Below are 24572 nucleotides of genomic sequence, written 5' to 3' on the forward strand. Positions count from 1 at the left end.
TTTAGGTCACATATTTAATGTGTTCATAATTATATTCATAGACACTATTACAAAATTAAATATGAAATAATATTTATTTACTTAACTGAACTAATGTATGAACAAAAAATTTATTCATATTCAATGCTTGTGTAAATAAAACATACTGCTGAATAGTTAATAAACAGTTACCAAGTTCTAGTCACGAAAAAAGTTCTTTTCTTTTACAATGACCAAAATAACTAGTGATATTATCAAAAAAACAAAATTAGTACATGATAATAAATAAAGAGTAAAGCATCTAGTATCCACTATGACCGAATTTGCTACGACACGCTCCAACTTCACAGGGTCCTATTATCCGCCTGAACTAAATTTTAACGTATTGTTGACATCCTTTTTAGCTGATAAGTGCAATATTATATATCAGATTGCATAAACTTTCTGAAACTGAACGCAAAATCCTCTGTTAAAACTTTTCTAAGTCAAAGAGGTAGAACTCAAGTCGATTACATCTCACATATCCCCGTATGATTTGCTCAAGATGCTTTATTGACGATCCATAATATAGAGTCGGCGGATTCAAAATATTTGTCACACTTTTAAATGATTATCATATTCTTGTGTCTGTCAGTGTGTGTATGTGTGTTCTCACATGAAGTTGAGTTGAAAGATGTGAGTTTGGTTGAACATGCTCTAAATCTGCATCTGAATAATGTGACTTGTCGAACTTCTACTGACCCTTTATTGTTTCTTTTCAGTCGAGGAGAGTGATTATGATTTAGAAGAATATTTTTGAGGAGTTCAAGGAATGAACTCTTGGGATTTCATTTCGGTTCCTCTGTCGTAAATTACCACTAAATTATCGGTTTCAAGCAACGTGTGGCTTCCGAGGAGATGTGATCCCTTATGCATTGTAATATATATTTGCGTTGATACAATCTTTAGTAACATTACTCATTGGGCATTACTGAAGTTCTAAGTTCATGAGCCCACAATGGTTAACACAATCGCACACTCATTTTAGTTGGTAGCGTTATTTATTGAGATAATACATAAATATGACCCTAAACTTGACATCAAATTATAACTTTGATCTTAAACTTTGATAGTGTACAAATAAGATCTTTAACTATTCAAAACTGCACAAATATGACCTCCGATCCTACGTGACAAAATGCGTGTTCATCACGCAAAATTGGGCGCGTCCAGCTTAAAATCTAGGGGCATAATACATAAATATGACCTTAAACTTTGACAGTGCACAAATATAACTTTTAACTATTCAAAACTGCACAAATATGACATTTGAATGACTCTTCACTATTATTTTTTCATTATTTTCAGTTAAAAGATGAAAATGGCATCTAATTTCTTTTGTCATTGCGGAAAAAGAGCAATATTGAAGATTTATTAATTAGGCGGGTTAGTCTCATATGAAAAAATCGCGCGGATATGTATATTTATTATAAAGCAGAGGACGAATTTAAGTTATATAATATATCTAAATATTATTTATTTAAATATTAAATTAAAGATGAAACTATACTAATAATAAAAAAAATTATAGTTTTAATAAAACGTGATTAAATTATTGTTATTAAGGATAGTAATAGTAGTATATTAAATTAACTGTTATCAAATTAAGTAATTAAAATGTTATTAAATTAACGTTATTAAATTAACGTGGGCGGACCTATGTGGTTGCCATGGGGTTCATCCGAACCCCCTAGGTAAAAAAATTATGTTGTATATATATAAGATAGAAAATATATATTTATGTACATATATTAATGTTGAACCACATGAAAAAAGACACTTAGATAGCCTAGCGGTGTTATTTGCTCTTCCTGGGCGCTTCCTTCGGCCTATTGTGCGGGTTCGATCCCTACTAGTGGCTGTTTTTTTTTTAATTAAAAAAAAGTTGAGTGCTGCTACTATAGAAATTAATAAAATAATAATAATAATAATAATAATTTTCTTAAATTAAAAAAAGTTAATTGCTGCTAGTATAGAAATATATGAAAAAATAATAATAATAATAATAATAATAATAATAATAATAATAATAATAATAATAATAATAATAACGTCGTTTTAATACAAAAAGCAAAACTTTGACAGTGCACAAATATAACCTTTAACTATTCAAAACTGCACAAATATGACCTCTCTCCAAGTCAGCTCTTTTAATGACGTGGCACCGTGTGATTGGATTACCTTTTCACGTAGGAGCGAGTGGGACTCACGCATGGGGTTGCAAAATTGGAGGTCATATTTATTAAGGTTTTGAATAGTTAAAAGTCCTATTTGTGCACTATTAAAATTTAAGATCAAAGTTATAATTTGGTGTCAAGTTTAGGGTCATTTTTATGTATTAAAACACATCTAAACTATCACTTATTAGTTTGAGAAACACATGTAAAAGCTGACTAGACCAAATATTTGCTTACAAACTTATTTAGGTGTGTCTAGCCATTAAAAATTAGTCCACGTGACATATTTTTGTTCTTTTTTACTAACACATTTTTTTTATTTTTAATTGATTTTTATTAATTTTGAGGTGTGTTTGTCAAACCAGTGAGTGATAAGTTTTGTGTGTTTTTCACACGCTCAATAATTTAGGAACGAAATTAAACAAAAAAAGAAATAATTGAGTCGTATCCACTTTATGAGTCAAAAGATTTCCTTTCTTTTTCTAAAATAATTATTTGACACCCTATCTTATTAGTTCTTTGTTGACTTATTGGTCCACAAAATAGCAGTAGCAGACAGCTAATATAACACAAATTATGATTGGTACAACAAATTGGCCAAGGTCTATTTTTAATAATTTCATAAGTGAGATATGGGGAAGTCAAGCGCATGCGGATCTTATTTCTAGCTTAGGGAGGTAGAGAGATTGTTTTTGAAGGACCCTCTCTCAAAAACAATAAATCAAATTAGTTATAAAAAAAAAACGATAGTGGAGAAAACACGACAACTAATAAAGAAAGCAAGACATAAAATTGAGAGAAAGAACGTGAGAATAAAAATAGTATGATGCCAATTGAAACACAATATAATCATCTTTAACTTTATTTTTAAAAGAGATAAGCATCCAGTACCCCTCGTACTATGACTAAAGTTGCTCACAGGAGTCCTATTACCCCTGAACTCTATTTTAGCGTATTTTTATCACCCTTTTGTGATGGCGTGACATCTTTATTACATAAAATAGGGCCCACGCCAATGGTGCCATGTCAGCTATAAAGGTTGACAAAAGGTGTCACATTAGCTAAAAGGAATGATAAAAATACACTAAAATTTAATTAAGAGGTAATAGAACCTACATGAAATTGAAGTAAATCATAGCAAATTTAGTCATAGTTCAGGGAGTTACTAAATGCTTTACTTTTCTTAAAGTATAATAAAGGTATATATCTAAGTAATCATCTTTTAGTAACTTTTTATCTTTTTTTTTGGTTTCTCATTCGGTGTCCGGTGTCCGCATTGGAGCCCCGACAAATCCGGATTGCGTATTGCAGAGCCCATTACGGTGGCAGCGCTCTCGAAAGAGTTTTTTCCATACTCAAGGTCGAACCTTCGAACTCTGGTTAAGGGTGAAGCAGCCCATCCACTTAAATAGATAAAAGCACTTTCCCCACATGCAACGATAATTGAAGTTCTCATCCCAATTTATTTTAATCTTTCGTGTTTTATACCTTTTCTTCATATACTCATATTTGAGTTTTTATGTTCTTTTCTTTTAGTATTTTGTTGCAGTGATCAGTTGCTTCTTCCCAACTATTGAAAGGTTAGTTTCCCTAATTTACTCATATTTCTAATCTTATAACTATCAATTGAGTGACAACATAAGTTTAGAATATGGTTGGACGTGATGATCAAAGGAAACGGTTGTTAGAAGATCTGACTACTCTGATGAACCCAAAGTCATCCCGATTGTCGGGATGGGAGGCATAGGTAAAACAACCTTAGCGAAAGAAGTATACAATCATTAATCAATTCTATGCCATTTTGTTGTTCGTGCCTGGTCCACTGTATCTCAATAACACAACATAAAGGAAATTTTGTTGTGCCTTCTGCGATCGACGATCAAAATGGATGACATCGTTGAGATGAAAGCTGAAGCAGAGCTAACAGATATACTGCAGAAAAGCTTAAAGGGAAAGAGATATTTAATTGTATTGGATGACATGTGGAAAGTGAAGCATGGGATGCCGTGAGACTATGTTTTCCAAGTGAAAGCAAGGGAAGTGGAATATTGTTGACGACCCGTAACACTGAAGTAGCTCGTGATGCTGGGACAGAGAATCTTTCTTTGCAGATGGGCTTCATGGATCAAGATGAGAGTTGGAACCTTTTTAAAATTGCCGCATCTGCAAATGAAGCATTATCATATGAGTTTGAGACTATTGGGAAGCAAATAGCGGATGAATGTCATGGGTTACCACTAACTATTGTCGTGGTTGCTGGACTTCTCAAATCTAAAGGGGCAATAGAAGATTGGACAAGTGTTGCGAAAGATGTCAAGTCACTTGTCACAAATGATCCTGACGAACGATGTTCACGTGTTCTTGGGTTGAGTTACAATCACTTGACTAGCGATCTGAAGACTTGTCTACTGCGTTTCGGTATTTTTCCAGAAGACAGTAAGATACCAGTGAAGAATTTGATGAGATCATGGATGGCTGAGTGGTTCCTGAAGTTGGAAAATGATTTGGAAGAAGTGTTTGCAAGAGCTTGTCCATAGATGTCTAGTCCTCGTCTGAAGGAAAAGTCTAGATGGAGCAAAAATTAGATCATGTAAGGTTCATGATCTAATATATGACTTGTGCGTGAGAGAAATTCAAAGGGAGAACATTTTTATCATGAATGACATTGTGCTTGATTACCCAGATTCAGAATCTCGATATCTCTGTATGCAAAAAATGAAGCCATTTAAACGCGTGACTGGTGATAAAAGTACGAATTTAAAAATACCTCTAGAAATTTGCAGGTTATGGAATCTGCAGATATTCAACCTTCGAGGGTGTGGTCAATCAGTTTTAATAACTTTTCCTGAGGAAATTTGAGGACTAATGCAATTACGGCATCTTAAACTGCCCAGAATTTATTTGCCAGATTGCCCAAGTGGATCTGATGACAAAGGAAGGCACTTGGATTTTTCGAACTTACAAACTATTTCTTACTTGTCTTTGGATTGTTGCACGAAGGAGGTTATTATGGGGATTCAGAATGTCAAAGAATTAGGAATCAATGGTTATGGGATTCCCTCTAATGGACTTCTCAACAATCTTGTCCATCTGCAGCAACTTGAAACATTGAGTTTTATACTTTGCTTTAACCTTTTGCCAGCAAAAGCTTTTCCAGCAACACTCAAGAAGCTGAAGTTGGAAAGAACTTTTCTACATTGGTCGTACTTGGACATCATAGCTGAGTTGCCTAACCTTGAGGTGCTGAAGCTGATGGATTATGCTTGTCGTGGAGAAGAATGGCATCCAAATGTTAGGGGATTTGCTCGATTGAAGGTTTTATTAATTGAAGATTGTTTTCTCAAGTACTGGAAAGCCACAAATGACAATTTCCCTGTTCTTGAGCTCCTCATGATTAGAAGTTGCCAAAACTTGAAAGAGATACCCATTGAGTTTGCAGATATACACTACAGCTGATTGAGTTAAGAGAGTGTCTTCCCAAACTTGCGGAATCTGCTGCATTAATTCAGAAAGAACAAGCAGAGCTCGGAAACAACCCTGTGGATGTCCGTACCTCCGATCCATGTAAGTATATATATATATATAATATTTATCAAGGTTACACTCTATTTCTCGTTTACACAAGTCACATCATACAGTTGTTAGAATTTAAGCTTGCTAAATGTGAGCAAATTTGGTATCCATCAAATACTTAACAAACTCTAATTGTTAAATTTTACGCAGCTGTGAAAAAGAAAATTAAATATGAACTCACATTTTGAGGTGTTCTTTTTGCAATTTTCCTGTTTTTTCTTTTTTGCTTATTGCAAGATATGGTGTTACTTGTTGTGTAATTTATGTTATTTTTAGAATAATTTCAAAGACATCTCCCAAAGTTTCGCATTATAAAGTATCTCCCATCCAAAAAAAAAAAAAATTAAATTTATTTATTTCATTATAAGTAACTTTATTTTGTTTTGTTGTATTTTAGGTCGCATATTTAATGTGTTCATAATTATTTATTTACTTAAATGAACTAGTGTATGAACAAAACATTTATTCATATTCAATGCTTGTCTAGCTTGTGTAAATAAAACATACTGCTGAATAGTTAATAAACAGTTACCAAGTTCTAGTCAGAAAAAAGTTCTTTTCTTTTACAATGACCAAAATAACAAGTGATCTTAGAAAAAAAAAATTAGTACATGATAATAAATAAAGAGTAAAGCATCTAGTACCCACTATGACGAATTTGCTGCGACACACTCCAACTTTCCTGGACTAAATTTTAACGTATTTTTGTCATTCTTTTTAGCTGACAAGTGCAATATTATATATAAGATTGCATAAACTTCTGAAACTGAATGCAGAATCCTCTGTTAAAACTTTTCTAAGTCAAAGAGGAAGAATTCAAGTCGATTACATCTCATGAATCCCCATATGATTCGCTCAAGATGCTTTAGTGGACGATCCATAATTTAGAGCCAGCGGATTCAGAATATTTGTCACACTTTTAAATGATTGTCATATGGGTGTTCTTGTATCTGTCAGTGTGTGTGTGTTCTCACATGAAGTTAAGTTGAAAGATGTGAGTTTGGTTGAACACGCTCTAAATCTACATCTGAATAATGTGACTTGTCGAACTTCTACTGACCCTTTTGTTTCTTCTCAGTGGAGGAGAATGATTATTATTTAGAACAATATTTTCGACGAGTTCAAGGGAAGAAGGATTGAACTCTTGGGATTTCATTTCGGTTCCTCTGTCGCAAATTACCACTATATTATCGGTTTCAAGCAACGTGTGGCTTCCAAGGAGATGTGATCTCTTTTGTTGTGCAACATATTTTTGTGTTGATAGAATTTTTAGTAACATTACTCAGTTGGGCATTACTAAATTTTTTGAGTTCATGAGCTCACAATGGTTAACACGATCGCACACACATTTTAGTTGGTATCGTTATTTATTAGATGAAGGGAAATGTGCGTTTATATGGTGATTCTCTTGTGTTACTTTTCACTGTCGATGTTACATTAGAGGCAGAGCTAGTAGACATGATACCAAAAAGTTTAAATGGTAAGAGGTACTTCATTGCAGACCGGTTCCATGGATTGATCCATGTGAGAGTTGGATCCTTTATAAAAATGCAGTGTTTTGTAAATGAAGCATTACCATCTGAATTTAAGACTATCATCAAGCAGATTATAGACAAATGTCATCTCGGTTCTTGGGATTTTGTCAGAATTGAAAGACATTGGAAGATTCGAAAAATGTTATTTAAGATGTCAAGTCATTTGCAATAGATGATCCTGATGACAACGTTTACATGTGGATCAATCGTAGTTCTTTACTTTATTCCTCTTTGGAGACTCGAGCTGACAATCTTTCTGATGGAGTGTCCCAATTCACGTACAACATTTCCCTTTCGTCTGCAATTAGCTTCAATCTCACCCTTTTCGCTAGATATTCCCTCATCTGCTTCAGTGGCTTAATACTGTATATTCAAAAGCAAACAGTGATACCAAGAGTTGGTAGTTACGTAAACGACAATGCTCCTGAAAGAATATATTATACCTTGATGAGACATAGCCAGCACGCAGGGCATCACCCATGAGTGCAGTGATCGCGTTAAGGTATGATCAGCCTCCTAAGCTCAACCTCCATGTATATCCTTTAATAAACATGTAAAATTGAGTACGGTGCACTAAAGACATGTGACACAAATGCCAGAACATTATACTTTGCTGCCTTTGATCCTCAAACACCAAGTGCCACGACATCCGAGACTGATTGGTTATAACATACAGCTTCATCACTTGAACCCATCGCTAAAAGAACCTGGGAATATTTTAATTCCTATGCAGGTATTTCCATTGGAGGTCTACAACTTCAACAGGTTATTCTTAAATGGTGGGATGCTCCTGTTCTTCCAGGACTCCAACCAATCTTTTGCGCAGTTCCGGCCATAATCATTTGGGAGCTGTGGAAGAAAAGAAATAGCAACAAGCACGGAGAGAAGGTGACTGTCAATAGAATTATCTACTAGGTTTCTCAAACTCTTCAGATGCTTGTCAAGGTCAGAAAACTAGCAATCAAGCAGGTTCCACATAGATGGCCAAACATAATCCGAGTCTTGAAAAATTTGTTCCAGCGTTGAAGGTTACTCAGGTGTGTTGGAATCTACCTCCGGATAATTGGTTAAAATGCAATACGGATGGCGTATCCAGAGGTAATCCAGGTAGAAGTTCCTATGCGTTTTGTATTAGAGATCCTCTTGGTGATTTGATATATGCAGAAGCTAAGGAAACTTCGGAAGGCACAAACACATTTTCAGAGACTATTGCAATTCTAGAGGCCGCTCGATATTGTGTAGCTCATAATGTGTTCAATTTGATATTAGAAACTGATTCTTTGTTTCTAAAAAACATAATTACGGGTATCTGGAAGCCGCCATGGAGTGTAACTGCGGAATTGGAGGAAATAGGCGAGCTACTGGAAAATCTAAACGTCCAGGTGACTCATGTTATGAGGGAAGGCAACCAGCTTGCGGACTACTTGGCAAATAGGCACTAGAACGCGGTGACATTAGAGTGCACTCATTCAATGAGCTGGACTCGCAAGGAAGGAAGATAATTAATAGCGACAAGTTTCAATGTCCATATTTGCAAGTACGCGCTGCAAGAAAAGGATGATGGAGTGGAGATACTACTTTATGGTGCTGTGCTACTGTTTTAACCCCATAATGATGTTCGGGATTGATGGAAATCAGTTGTACATCGTATTACTATCTAAACGAGGAAAATTGATAACTCGGTGGTCGATTTGTACTCGTTTAACTCAAGTTAACAAGCTGCCAGGGTGCGGAATAGACACTTCTGCCAGGGTTTTATTTACCGAGATAGTGCGTAAAGTTTGGAGTGTGGCTCGATATGCCTTGCGGAGAAATGGTGTGGTAAGAGGAGGAGGATGGAGAAAGTAACGTATCGACATGTTAAGGAGGAGAGCATGGAGATGAACTTTATTTCTAACATCGTTTTCTTCCTTGCAGGTTGCAATATGCTATGCAAATTTTATTTTTTAATTATTTCTCAATGTGTGATATTAGCATTTGTTGCTCATTCCATTGAGAAAATATTAATAAATGGAATTAGCATAGCTTGGAAATGCAAATTCATCCTTTTTTCCAGTGATCTTACTCTACTGGGAAGTGGTGATTGTTTTATGGGGTTGTTTCACTGTTATAACCCAACAATGGAGCTCAAGATTGACGGAACTCATTTTTGATTCATGCTACTATGTAGACGAGGAAAATTGATAACTTGTTGCTCAATTAGTACTCGTTTAGCTCAATTAAACATGCTGCCAGGTTGCGGAATTGAGGCTTCTTCCAGTGGATTTTGCATTATGCTACTATGTAGACGAGGAAAATTGATAACGTGTTGTTCGATTTGTACTTATTTTTGCAGAATGGAGGATGCTGCCAGGGGTCTATTTACCAAGATAGTGCGTACAATTTTGGGGCGTGTCTTGATATGCCTTGCTGGAAAATGTTGTTACAAGCAGAGGATGAGGGATAAAATAACATATCACCGTGTTCATGGCCTTTGGGAGGAGAGCATGGAGATAATTTTTATTTCTAACATTGTTTTCTTTTTTGCAGGTTACAACATTTTGTGCTAATTCTATTTGTTAATTTTTTCTCAATGTGTGGTATTAGCACTTGTTGCTCGTTCTATTGAGAAAATATTAACAAAGGGAATTAGTATAGCATGGAAATGGAAATGCATTTTCCTTTCCAGTGATTGTACTCTTTGTTTGGACAAACTTTTGCCCAATATTTGCTACTACTCCATTGATCCTACATTTGAAGGAAATGATATGACATGCTTATGTTGCAATTTCGATAAAGTTTATTGTTTCATTGAACCTATTTCACGAGGTGATGATTTGATGCAAACTAGATCGATAAATTGGTACATGAGATTTTTTATTTTGCAAATGAAGTTGCTCAACATTCATTCAGATGATACAAGACGTGATTTGTCAACTAATTTGTGCACCAAGAGTTCCAGACTTGGGATACATTTTTGTCGACTAATTTGTGCACCAAGAGCTTCAAAACAACAATGCCAAGGAGCTTCCAACAAGCATCGATGTCAGGAGTCTTCAAAACAACACTGCCAAGGAACATCAAAGTTAGCTAAGGCAAGATGGAAATTCAGTTCATGGATAATACACCACTCAAATATTAGTTTTGCATTTTTTAGTACATCTTTAGCAAGTTTAGCTTCTTTTATTCACTCATATTGTAACACCAGATTAAGACATTCTATAAGTCTTATTTTGGTCATTAGCTTAGTTTTTTTTAACTTTATTTTAAAGCTTTGGCTACATTTGTAATGACTTTTGATTTTGAAAAATTTATAAAAAGAACCTAGGCACCTTGCCTAGTGGATTTTGCTTTAAAAAAAGAAATCCTAAACCCTAAAAATGTAACGCCCCGCATTTTAGGCTACAATATAGACCATGATTCCGATGTGTTGATAAACCTCGAAGCCATAAAATCCTATGACAATACGGCGTGTTAATTAATTGTGTAGAATGTGAATTCATTCAAGCTTGAATTTAGACCATAGAGGTCCTTCAACTCAAGGACGAGTTGAAACTATTTCGATTGACTAAGTTTTAGTGGACGTGGTAAAGTGTGTCAGCTTCCATCGACCATAACTCTCTGTATATGTAGAATTAGGGAGCCTACTATGTTTCAAATGATAGGTCTTCGAGTTAGCTTTCCAACGATACCAATTTTGCTAAAATCAGACACCCGAGCAAGAAGTTATGGCCTTTCAAAGTGATATGCGTCGCCTAACCAATCGCCCATGGCCACGGGAAAGCATAGGCTATAGCCTAGGCGGCGCCTATGTAAACATAGGCGATAGCCTAGGCGACGCCTATTTAAAACATAGGCGATAGCCTAGGCAGCGCCTTTGTAAACATAGGCAATGGGATGGGCGGCGCCTATGCAAAGAATTCAAGTGACTTAAACACTCCGTTTTGGGGACAAAATGGTCCTTTTCCACCCTTACTTAGCCCTAAAACAAGAAATTCAGTTCCAAGGACCCCAAAATACACCCTCATTCATCAAAAGTGCTCAAGGTTTCTCCTTAGGGTTTCAAAGTAAAAACTCAAATAGTTCAAGATTCGACCGTAGGTTTTCGAAGATAATTACATATTTTGAATCACCACTCCGCAAGTTTCAAGAAACATCTATTATCTTTGGAAATAGAGGTGCGTGGGGTTATCCAAAAATCTCATTGGTCTTTAAATTCATGTTTTACAAATGGGGGTTTTGAAACTACGAATATAATTATGTTTTGAACGTTTCTATAATATTGAATTTGGTCTTTAGGCCTACTTCCGAACGATTTGACATATTATATATGTAAATGCGTGTGTTTCGAAAAGGCGATATTTTGAGAGCATGAATTATATGAAATCCCTCTCTTGATGTGAATTTGTTTTGAATGTGCATAAGATGTAAATTGTTTGAAAACATCTTGAAATGCATGTCATGAAATGTCTTAAAAATGTCATGATTTGGATATGGTTTTTGACTTTCAAAGAGAGGGTTGTTTTGTTCATGTTGAAATATGTTGCATATGATGATTGAATGAAGAGAATGATATGATACTGATGACTTGCAAGTCGGGTATGGCGATACCCTACAGAGTATGATATGTGATTGATTTGAACAAAGTTTAAAATGCATTGATTTCATGAGAAACGTGGATGCCCAAAGAAGGCGTTTGAGTGAAAGGACTCATCGCTGGAAACAGTAGTTGCCGATGCGAGTCATATGATATTGTATCCTACATGGAAGGATAATAAAATAATTGGGACATCTCACATTGGGGGATTCCCTGCGTTATACTCACATGGGGGTATACCGGCTCCAACTCCTGGCGGCTACTTGGATTGGAGGCTTAACCGCCAAGCACCAGAGGCGGATTCCATATATCCGTGGAATTACAATTGTAGGGTATTCCACCTAGCTCAATCGCATTACATTGGTATTGAAAACTATTGCATTATGCCCATGTGTTTTCAAATGATTTGATATGAAATTGCTTATAATGACTCTCAACTATATTTTGTAAAAATATTATGTTTTGTTTTGATATCTCTGCGTGCCAGTACTTTTGTGCTGACCCCTTCCCCTCTCCAATCTCTCAGGTTCAGAGGCCCAGTCTAGGGGTCAAGAGAATCAGTAGATCATTCAGACAGAGTTGCAGAGACAAGTGGTGAGACTTCTATGTTTTGGAAGGTCTATATGTCCTGCAATCCTTTTATCTTATATTTAGTTTTGGGGTCTACTGGGGGCCTTGTCCCAGTTTATATACAGTTACTTGACTCAGTCATTTGTTAGAGATTTTCGCAGATAGATGTTTAGAGGTTGATTGATGTCGGGGGAACTTTATTTCCCCGCTATTGGTTCTTTTCATATCTATGACTATGTTATCAAATTATTGTGTTTCTTCCGCATTACTTTGATCATATGAATTAGGTGCATGAGTACCAGACAGATAGGGGTGTTTCGGGCCTCCATGGTTCGAAATGCTCGTCACGGCCAGGCCCTGGTTCGGATCGTGACAAAAAAGATTGTACCAAATAAATTCATTATATTTTCTTTATGTAGCTCTTTTGAATTCTCAAATTAAAATTTTAACTATATTATGAATTTAAAAAAAAATATGTAGAAAAAATTTTTAATATAGATTTGTGGCAGTAAAGATTTTTTTTTTAAAAAATATTGAGTAAATGATATAATAAATATTTAAGGAACAAATATGACCAAATAATTCTTACCTATAAGGCACATGTTCTAGAATCTGCACAAATTGACAGAAGTTTTATCGTATAGAGGAACGTTAGAACTTAGCTATGTTGCTCATAAAATATTCGTGTTCAGGATATTTTAAAATAATGAATCTACTCAATTGACCGAAGTTATGTTATATGCAATCACAGAAACTTATTTAGGAGGAAAAAAAAATTCATGATCACACACTTTGATGGAGAAAATTCAAGACCAGATGCTTTAGGAATACCGGATGTAATTTGGAAAAATTACACAAATCCCATATTTAAGACACCATATTACACAATATCCCTTAATGTTTTAAAAAACTTACATAAAATCCCGGATTCGTATTTACTAGTGATACATATGCTATATGTATCACTACTGTATACATATGTATATACTAGTGATACATGTACATATTGATAACTAGTCCATATGTATCACTGCTTAACATATGTATCACAATTCGAAATTCCGGGATAAGATGTCATCAGCAAATTATTCGAAATTTTATGTAATATTATTGAAACTATCCGGGATTTATGTAAGTTACTCATGTAATTTCCACGTTTAACTAGCCCAATCTGCACAACATTTGATGGGCTGCACTGAAACATTTTTTCTTGATGGGTTTATCGAGTGAAGTGTCAAAAATATACCGAAATTATTCTTTTTTTTTTTTTTAAGATTCATATCTAAATTATTGAGGGTGTGAGAAACACATCTAAACTATCATTCATTAGTTTGAGAAACACGCCTCAAAATGTATAAAAATCAATTAACAATATTTAAAAAATGAAAAAAATAATGTGTTAGCAAAAAAGAATAAAAATATGTCACTAGACTAATTTCTAATGGCTAGACACACCTAAAGAGTTCGTAAGCAAATATTAGTATAATCAGCTTTAGATGTGTTTCTCAAACTAAAAGTGATAATTTAGATATGTTTCTCACACTTTTATTAGTTTAGATGCAAAATTCAGTAAAAAAAGGAATAATTTATGTGTATTTTTAATACTCTAGTTTTATTTGGACATAATCCATCTTCACTATGACAAGATAGCCCATGACTAAATTGAATTGAGAATGTTATTTGTTTACAATTATTGGAACAAATAGAGGTCTAATCAACATTAACTAACTAAATTATTACTGGATGCAATTTCCATCCTTGTCCAAATTGTTGCACGTGTTACTCAATTTTGAACGATGATCAATATGAGTATTTTATTATAATGTCTATATTAATTGATATTTAGACTCTCACTAACTGTATTTTTAGACTATCTCATCCTGCTCTTCAAATGTTCAATAGTATGTTATAAATCTTGTAACGTTTTGCTGGAAGATGAATAAAACGCGCATTTGATTGAAAAATAAATGTACACGAAAGTTACTTAGATTGAAACGGGCAAAAATACTAGTCACAATTCAACCCGTTCATTTCTTGTTAAATTTTAATTGCTTTATTTTTTATTATAATTTTTAAATTCCTAATAAAATTAATTATTTTTCTTATTATGTTCATGTATAACATATCAAATAAAAATGTCTTTTGAGAAAATATTTTGACAAAATTTCTCATTGATTAATTTGGGCTATTTTATAAATTGAGTTAATAAATTAACAGGTCAATAATCCGCCCAAACTTGAACGGGATACATGTATTAATTTTTCCATCTCTATTCCTAAGTGGATTTTCACTAGGAACACATAAAAGCACAGTTTACCAATTTATTATGAAGTGGGTAATTCATATAAGCCAATCTAAGTAAACTGAATAATAGGAAAAATCATAGTTAAGGAAGAAAACTTTCTAACTTTTGAGAGGTTTGGGCAAGGCATAAAGTATATTATTATAACTAAGTGGAATCTTAAATTAAAGAGACCTATGCGAATCCGTGCAAGTAATGGCAGAATTTTTATTAAGAAGGTTCAATATCATAAAAAGTAATTAAACACACAAAATAGTCGATGGGAGTTTAAGGTCTACTATATACATAAAAGATAATTTTGATCATATATAAATATATTTTTTATAATTTCGAGTGAACCCTCTAGCCCCAAGCTAACTTCGTGAATGCAAGGCCGATAAGCTAAAGAGTAGTGGGTCAACCTCCATCCTGCCGGTCCATTTGCCTGGTACGCATCAAAAGCCGCCTAGGATCAACCATTACATGTTGCGCTAGATACAATTTTCATAAATCCCAATAGTTTAGTACCTAATTACATAAAATTTCAACTGTTTACATAATTACATAAAATCTTGATTTTTCATTCATTGTCATAGCTAAGACTCGCGATACATTACCATCTGATACATAAGTATGACACATCTCTTATATTAATATCACAGAGTTACATTTAGATACATAAGTTTTATGTATCAGAAGCACAAAAAGCATTCCGATGCATGATTTTTTGTCACGATCCGAGCCGAGACCCTGACTGCGACAAGTATCCCGAACCATGAAGTCAAACTACTCTTAAGCCCAGTTTTAGATTCTTTAAACCATTTCTTTGGAAAAGTTATTTCTTTCTTAATATTTTCAGGCATATCAAATAGGGTATCGTCATACCCTGACTTGCAAGTCATGTAACAACATCTCTACTACCAAAAATTCAATTATCAAATGAAAGTTCACCATTCAAAACATTCAAAAATCAACAACTTTCTTTGCAATGCTTTTATCCACTGTGGTCATCTTTTCTTTCAACTTAAATCCATTCTTATGGAAATCAAGATCGTTTACAACACAAGTTGAACACCTTCTCATTATCTCGAAACAAATGAAACAATTTGTGCATAGTTGTTCATAATAGTCTGAAGCTTTTCACAGTTCATAAAATCATGTCACAACTTGCAAAATACGTGGAATCTGTAGTAAAAGAGAAGATCGAATATTCCATGCTATCATTAATTTCTCAATGTTAATATCACACGAAAGTACTTCGAGTTTAAAGCAATACATCACAATCTCCACAATTTCTTTATAACAAATATAAAATCCTCAACAATCTTGAAACCAAATTCGTGTGTATATATACTTCTGTAGTAGTTGTGTTTAGTTTTGAATGAAATTGTTGATGTGCAACATAAGTTGTTGCCCCAGGCTCTGGGGATGGGTGCTTTTTTACTAATTGCTTAAATGTGCAGATGAATGAAGCTTCAATGATTGCACTTGAAGATAAATTGACAGCCAGAAGCTATGCCAAAAATTAGCTTTTGGAATGCTCGAAATTGATTGTTTCTTTCCATCAAAAGGCAGCAATTGGGAAGCTTACTGGCATGCAGCGAAAGTAGAGCACTTCTAAATATGGCAATGCTGCAAGCTGTGAACTGGCTTCTTTTCTATTAGAAGCATGGTTCTAGGATAAGAACACATAAGGGGGAACAACATGAGAGAAGGGTTCGTGGCTGACTGTAGAGGTGACATTATTTACCCGTGCCAGGACACAGTATGTTCAGATATGAGAGAAAGGTTCGTGGCTGACTGTCTTTTCGTGTGGATTTTGTCGCTGAGGTGAACCTTCACATTGTTCGCGAAGGCTGTCATTCATCTTTTGTTATTTTTAGCTTATATCTCCTTTCGTTGGGTTTGTATGCCCAATAGTTGAATTCATGTAATTCTGTTTAGATGCTCCATGAACTCAGTGTGGGACTTAGGTTAGAGATTTGTTATCTAAACTATTGTCGTTTTCATAAATCGCTATGCGGTATCTTGTTGGATAAGTATCCTGCGTTAATGATCATTTCATGCACATAGTGTTGTGTATGTTTTTATCTCAGTGTAGGTAGATTACACTAGATATGGTGAATGGATAGAAAATTGGTTCTCTTGGCAAGCGGTATTGTCGGGAGCCAGTCACGCCTAGGGGTTATTTTGGGATGAGACAGACTGATTTTGAAATTATCCCTCTTTTCATTGAGAAAGAAACCATTTATAAATAGCAAATATTGACCAAGAGGAAAAGCTGAAAAGGATTGAAGGTATGCCATCTTTTAAATTTGTTTTAACTTTTACTTGTAGAAATCAAAATCTCAATTTTCCCCCAAATTTGTCAATGACTCTAGTCAAAGTATCCGATGTGGGTTGACCGAATGCCTCACGAATCCTGCACCCTTCTCATGTCGACACGGGTTCAGCAGCAACAAAGAAGAGTCTGCACAACTTACATTACCTGCTACTTCCATAAAAAAGTTCCAGGGTAACTCCATAAACCAGAGATTCAGAAAATGGGAAGAAATCAACCAACCTTTTTGTGCCTTAGTTGGAATTTGAACCCTGGTCATCACTGCTGGGTTATAACCTTGATCACCTTACTCATAAACGTATTGTTTAATTCTCTTAACCCATATAGATTTCATATGATAATGCTCTTAAAGGATGATGTGTGCCGTCCTCTGTACACTACCAAACTTGATCTTGAATTTTTTAGTCTAGAAGGACGGTGCAATCACCCTTCAAGAACATTACCATGTGAAGCTTATAAACATTAGGAGACTTTAAAACACAGGTAACGCAATTTATGATAGATATTAAACTATGAAACTCAAAACCAACCACTACACTTATGAGAGAGCAGAAAAGGTGATTTTTGACCATGCATATAAATGCAAAACCATGATTTATCTGTAGTTTCAATGACAAGATATAAAATATCAAATGCCAATTACATACAACACTTTAGGGTCACAAATCGCAACCTTTAGGTAAATCAAAATTCTCTGCATCATACCTCAAAATCAGCCATATTAATGCTGAGATTTGCCATCTCTTCAGGTGACCATGGCTTTCTCCACCATTCTTTGGCATCTTCACCATCTGCCAATTCTCCTAAAAGCTCAACCTTCCTCACGTCTATTATCCTTTTCATTGCCAGGTTACCTTCCTTGTTAGTTATAGCAGCCAAGTCAGCTCCGACAAATCCTGGGGTTGAGCTAGCTATCTTCATGACATCAAACGCACCTTCAACTCTTAGGTTACGTGTAAGCACAGACAAAATTTGCGCCCTTGCATTTTCATCAGGAATACCCAAGGCAATTTCATGGTTAAATCGTCCAGGCCTCCTCAATGTTGGGTCAATAGCATCAGGTCTATTTGTGGCCCCAATTACTAGGACATAGCTAGGTCCATGATTAGATCCATCTGATTTTGCTTCACTATTTCTTTTATCAGAAGGTAAAGCACATTCCTCTGCATCATTAGGTTTTACAACTCTATGTGACTCATCCATGCACGTCAACAGCTGTGTTACAATGTTCTGCTCCATTTCTTTCTATAAATTTTCTGTTTTGGAAGCAATTGCATCAATCTCATCAATAAATACAATAGAAGGTGCCGTTCGGTATGCCTTCGAGAACAGTTCCCTTATGTTCTCTTCTGATGCACCTGAAATTGAGAACTACCCAATTAAAATGCCCTTAGGTTGACAGCAATAAGAAAACGCACACCCACTCCTCAGAACACTCAACAAGACTGTCATAATACTGAATGATGCACCATGATTGCTGTTAAAATAGCAGGCTTACGGATCCCCATGAATATACTCCAAAGTGGACATTGGGAGCATATTCATTTTCTAAGGGGTAACACACTTCAAATATGCCCAGCATAAATAGTAACAACAACAAAAACATGCCCAGTGTAATCTCACAAAGTGGGGTAGGGTAGGTGCACACAGACCTTACCCCTATCTTAGAGGTAGAGAGGCTGTTACCGATAGACCCTCGGTTCGATGATACACAGACAAAAGCTAATAGATGATAGTGACGTGAAACCAAATCAAATATTAAACAGTTAGACCAATTCTATGATAAACTATGCTAGCAAACATACAAAATAATGACGCGAACAATCAAATAGAACAAAGAATCAGTTTCACCTGAAACTCCAGAGACCAACTCAATAGCTGAAAGTTTATAAACAAGTCTCATCAGCAATATCATGAGCTAGCTTTGTTTTACGACAGCCAGGCGGACCGTGGAAGAGTATCCTAACTCCAAGATGCTTAGTCAACTTAGGATGATACAATGGAACAATTACCTCCATTTTCAATTCCTCTAGTACTCCATCCATTCCTCCTAAATCCTTAAACCTTGGACCATCAACACTCCCATCACTACCCCCAAACCTTTCCCCCTCTCTAACCCCTCCTTCTAAATCCCTAGTCACTCCGTTTCTTCTTCCTCCTCCTTTAGACAACATATCAATCTTCTTACTCTATTCATTAGTATTTTTGTGAACAACCTCGTACTCAATTTTTTTCGACTTTTGAGGAAGTACTATTCGCCTGTTTATTGTACGTATGTCGAAGCATCGACTTCATTAAATCAGGTTTTTCTTCCAATTTCTCTCCATAAATAGCATCGGAAGATGAAGTATATGCTTCTTCATCTTCATCATCGCTTTCGGAAGTAGTAGCAAGAGTCGTCGACGATGAGCCCTCCCCTTCCTGCTTCTCTTTCTGGCTATTCATTATGTGTTTCTTAAGTAAACGCTGCTCGATGTCTTCTCTTTTAGTTTCTTTTTCGGAGGCGTTACTTGTTCTATTTCAGTTCGGAGCTGGAGAACTTCCTGGAGGCGTTTCGTAAACGGCTGTAACTTTTCATGCGAAGGACGATGAAAGTGGCCTCCTTCATCCGCCGCCGCTGCGTCCTCCCCTTTCCATCGCTAAATTTTACGATTTGGCTAATGGAGGTTTAGTTCTTTCTTTGGGGTTTTAGGTCCCTGCTGGAACTCCACATCAACAAAAATGGACCAAACCTGTTTTAGATTAGTAATTTTTATTTCTCATGTTTTCAGCTTTTTTCAATTTATTTTTTTTAATGTAAAAAAAAAATGGAAAATGATCAAATTTAAGTCTCTAGTTTAGAAAATTCGTTAAAAAACTCTACTCCACCCGTTCCAAATTATGTGTCGCTATTTAACCGGACACGATATTTAAAAAATAAGTATTGACTTTGTTAAAGTTACAAAATTACTCTTTTTTTTAAAAAAATAATAGTATTTAAAATCAAGTGGGACCACTTTTAATTGAAAAAATAAATAAAAAATAAGTAATGATATTTAAAATCAAGTGGAACCACTAAGGGTAAAATTGTAATTGTGTTTTTAAAAACTTACCAAATAAGGAAAGACGACATTCTTTTTGGGACGGGCCAAAAAGAAAATGGCGACACATAATTTGATACGGAGGGTTATTATATTTTGAGGTCAAATTTAAGCTTTTTGTCATACTATAGGGTCAGATTTATCCAATGCTTTGGAAAATTGGCTAAATATACCCTTAATCGTACTTTGAGATCAAATTTATCTTAGATATCATACTTTCGAAACAAACCTGCTCTCGTTGTTAAGAAACTTTTTACACATACCTTCCTTTAATAGAAAGGCTCAAATCAACATTTTATATGCTCAATTTAAAAAAATAAAAGCATTCTAATCTAACGCGTCCAATTCAACTCGAGCCACAAAAAAGACACAAAATAAATACAACTCTCTCTCAATTCTGTTGGTCAAATTCTTTCAATGAGCAAATATACTTCTCTTTCAACGTGTAGCACTGGTAGGTTATTTAAAAATGAACCAAAAGTAAAATGAACAACCTACCAGTGCTACACGTTGAAAGAGAAGTGTTTTTGTTCATTGAAAATATTTGTAACATCTCACATTCAGTTAGACAAATTAAAAACTTCATCAGTTACAATTTCTCTGTCTTCATCAGTTACACATTAAAAACTCCATCAGTTACAATCTATCTGTCTTCCACAGTTACACACATTAAAAAAACGCCACTTTCTCCAGCAATTTTACAAACTATTTCATCATCCAGCAATCCTAGTTCCCTTGTCAAACTCATCTCTCAAGAATCTAAGGGAATTGATTCAAGAAAACAAGTCTAATCCCTTCTCCAGATCTCAAGATCTTCAAACATTTTGAGGTAAGTAGAATCATTCGTTACTCTTGTTTCTGGACGTTTTACTGTTATCTAATTCAAAAATCAAATTGCTCCCAACTATTTAGGATTAATGAAATCTCTACAGCCTTATCTATGAAATTTAAATTGTTAAAGTAAGTAGTTGGAATGTGTTCAGATAACTCTATATCACGTCCTTTCCAAAATTTTGTGAATTCTTATACTGTGAAAGATTACAATTTCAAAGTCAAGTGATTACACCAAGAGCACCCTATTCTTTAAACGATGTGAGGTCTCAATAAAAGATCTAATTGCATAATCTGTTGATCAAAGGTTACCTCTCCTAGTTATTATTGAATTTCTAAATCTATTCTTTCTTTGACTTCATTGCCAGATTGTATATCCATCTATAACATGGTTTCTGTACACGGTTCACTTTCAAGCAGTCCTTATCTGATACACCAGTGTTGCAGCCTTCTAGCTGCAATATGCTTCTTTACTTTCTTTTTCAACTACATAATCACAAAACAAGAACCAACACAGACTACTTATTCTCTCGCTGACTGTTACATCGCTAATTCAAACATATCCTACTATATTATTAAGTAAATATATTACAAAGTATGTAAGATTAGCATCCTCTTCAAGATATTCCCTTTAAACCATTTAAGGCAGCTTGTCGTTTTGCCACTACTCTGTCTTTATAAACACGAATTACGATTTCTCGGCAGAATTTGGAACAGTGGAAATAACCAGCCTGTAAATTAATCTTTTTCCTTGCCATATGATGACATACACCGCCATCACAAACACTCAGCTAACTACTTCACCTCTGCTGGATTTATTCTTAGCCCAAAAGTATGTCCGTTAGAATTTGTTTTGTCATTTTCCAATATTTATATGTATCACAACCAGGCCAATATTCTTCTCCACACATGCCCTGTAACATAATAGAAAAAAAAATAAACTGATGATCAAAAGATTCAGTACCTATGCCCCAAAATACACAATCAAGTTGTACATTTATCCAAAATCTCTGAAGTCTCTCCGTTGTAGCTAGTCTCTTCCATTCTCACCAATGTTGTAGCTAGTGGATAGTTTGAATCACCCAGAAAATATATTTGAAGAAGTTAATATTGCGGAAGAAGAGGTTGAGTAGGCAGGAGATGAGAAAACCTCTGAAGAGGGTGAATAGTTTAGTGGAGAGTCTTCAAAAGAGGATGATTAGTTGTGTAGGTTGAATTAATTATGTATTGATGTATTTATGCTTTGTATTATATATTTACCTTTATGTTTCTTGTTTAAGAATGATATGTAATATACTGTTTAATTTAAGATTGTTGTTTTCACTTTCACTTTTTTCACTAAAGTGAAATAATTTTTCGGGAAAAAGGAAAAAATTTATATGGCCAAACGGCTACGAAATCAATTAAAGTTGAATTTAGGATGATTTGAAAAAATCTACAAATAAATATGAAAGAGTTAGAATAAGAAAAATATAAGCAAAGAGTTAGAATAAGAAAAATATAAGCAGTATCAAAATTTTTAAAGTTTTAAGTAAGTAATGAAAGATTTTCAAAAAATTTAACTTTAAAAATAAGGAAAGATTTTAAATATATATATAAAAAAAAATAATCGTATTACAAATAGGGTTCAAGTCGATGCGTTTTTCTTATCCTCTAGCAACGAGTAAAAAGGTTACTACATGACAAATGGAAAAGTGATATTCATTGAAACTTCTGGTGGTATATACACACACACACCACCACCACCAACGAACCTAGTGTAAACCCATCAAGTGGGGATTGGGGAGAGTAAAACGTACACAATCCATACCGCTACCTCCGAAGAAGTAGAGAGGTTGTTTCCGATATATATATGTGTGTGTATATATATATGCTTATTATAAGATATATGTTATATTCACATTATTATATTAAAGTCCTTTTCATTAAAAAACTAATAATTATTAGCTGTTTAGCCTCGAATTTGAATGCTGATCACGTCGAAGATTATTCACATGCGATCGGAATTTTCATTTTTTGAGGCATTTATCGACATGCAAACTTGTGGTCATCATCTTTGTCTAGGCAGCTGAAACATTTTTTGGATATCCTGTTTTCCTCCAATTTCTGCTTGCTTTGGCTTGTCTTAATTTGTTCTTCTTGGTTTTACTTTTCCTTATTCTTCTTTCTTTGTTATTTTTTGGTTGATTATCGTAATGGGTTAGTTTTGGGGCTGGATCCGGATCTTCTTATCATTCTAGAAATGGAGTTAGAGTTGGAAGCGGTGGATTTTTTGGTCCATGTGCTAATAATCGGCCTGTTAACTAAGATCATTATTTCGAGAAAGACCCTATGGGTCGATATGTTTGGGTAATTAACTTTACTCTCTATTATTTTTGGTGTTACTTCTTCTTTATGCCTTAAAATTTTGGACATTGCTTCATTTCTGCAGTGTTATTGGAATGCAACCGTTCCAAAATTAAGGATTTATACTGTCATCAAAATATAGCCCAATTGTTTACGTTAGTTTATGCTTAAATGTTTGTTTTCTTGTTCTTTTTTATAAATCATGTCTAGTTGCAAAATTAAACTCATTTCCCGTTTTAGCATATATAGCACATTATACTCAACATAGATGCTTTGAGGTGGTCTTAGCACAAAGGTGAACAAAAGCCTATTACACCACTCATAAGTCGTTTCTTCTTAAGTTGATTTGAATTTTTGGTCCTTCTGCATAATTTTTAAGTCATAAACATAATTATGTTGGATTTAATTGGTGTGAATGGAAAATGGAGGGACACAACCTTTGAGGAAAAGACATATTATTTAGGAAAAGGAGTGACTGTTCGGATAGTTGTTTCTATTTAGAAAAAGACACAATGTTTCAAATGAACAGACATGACTCTTCCAAAAGATACACCTTTTCGGATGAACCATTGCCACCTTTCGTAAGGGGCACTTGATGGCTATATAAACCTGCATTTATCCACAGGTTTAGGTACGAAAATTTTTCTGCAATAAAACTCTTCTTGTTTTCTGAAAATATACTTCGTGTGATCATCAAATCGTTGAGTGAGTTTAAAGAGATTCCAATTGTTTGAGGTACCGCTATAGTTGGTTTGTTTGGCCATTTTCTCCTAGGAGGAAAATTCCGCAACCTTGAGTACTTGAGGGGAATTATTTCTTTAAGTACACTCCATGAATTCGGAGGACTTGACCATTTCTATTTCATCATATTAAATTTCTGGGAAAAAAAACACACTTCTTTGAAAGATCTTTTTGTGTTATTTATTTCAATGTATTCGGGTATAAGAATCTGTAATTTGACACAATAACTTCAACACTAGTTCAAGTTTAAAATAAGAACACTATAAAGTACAAAAGCACCCTCAACACAAGATCAAAGTGATCTTTCTTAGAAATGTATTTTATTTTCCAGAAATTAAGATGAAACAAAAATGTAAAGCCAAGTCCCCTAACTTCACAGAGTGTCTTTAAGGAATAATTCCTCTCACTGTACCCGAGGGTTTGGAATTTTCCTCCCAGGATAAAATGACTTTCAATCCAACTATAGTGATACCTCAAATAATTATATTCAACGAACTCACTGA

At 34.6% G+C, this 24572-nt stretch overlaps 2 pseudogenes; one reads left to right on the plus strand and one right to left on the minus strand.

Annotated features, from left to right (window-relative positions):
* Positions 1–2264: 2264 nt before the first annotated feature.
* On the plus strand, positions 2265–10592 carry LOC124891758 (annotated as a pseudogene).
* A 6541-nt stretch (positions 10593–17133) lies between these two features.
* LOC124891760 lies at positions 17134–21740 on the minus strand (annotated as a pseudogene).
* Between the last annotated feature and the right edge of the window lie 2832 nt (positions 21741–24572).

This window comes from Capsicum annuum, unplaced genomic scaffold, assembly GCF_002878395.1.
Source record: "Capsicum annuum cultivar UCD-10X-F1 unplaced genomic scaffold, UCD10Xv1.1 ctg4047, whole genome shotgun sequence".
In the NCBI taxonomy this organism is placed as follows: domain Eukaryota; kingdom Viridiplantae; phylum Streptophyta; class Magnoliopsida; order Solanales; family Solanaceae; genus Capsicum; species Capsicum annuum.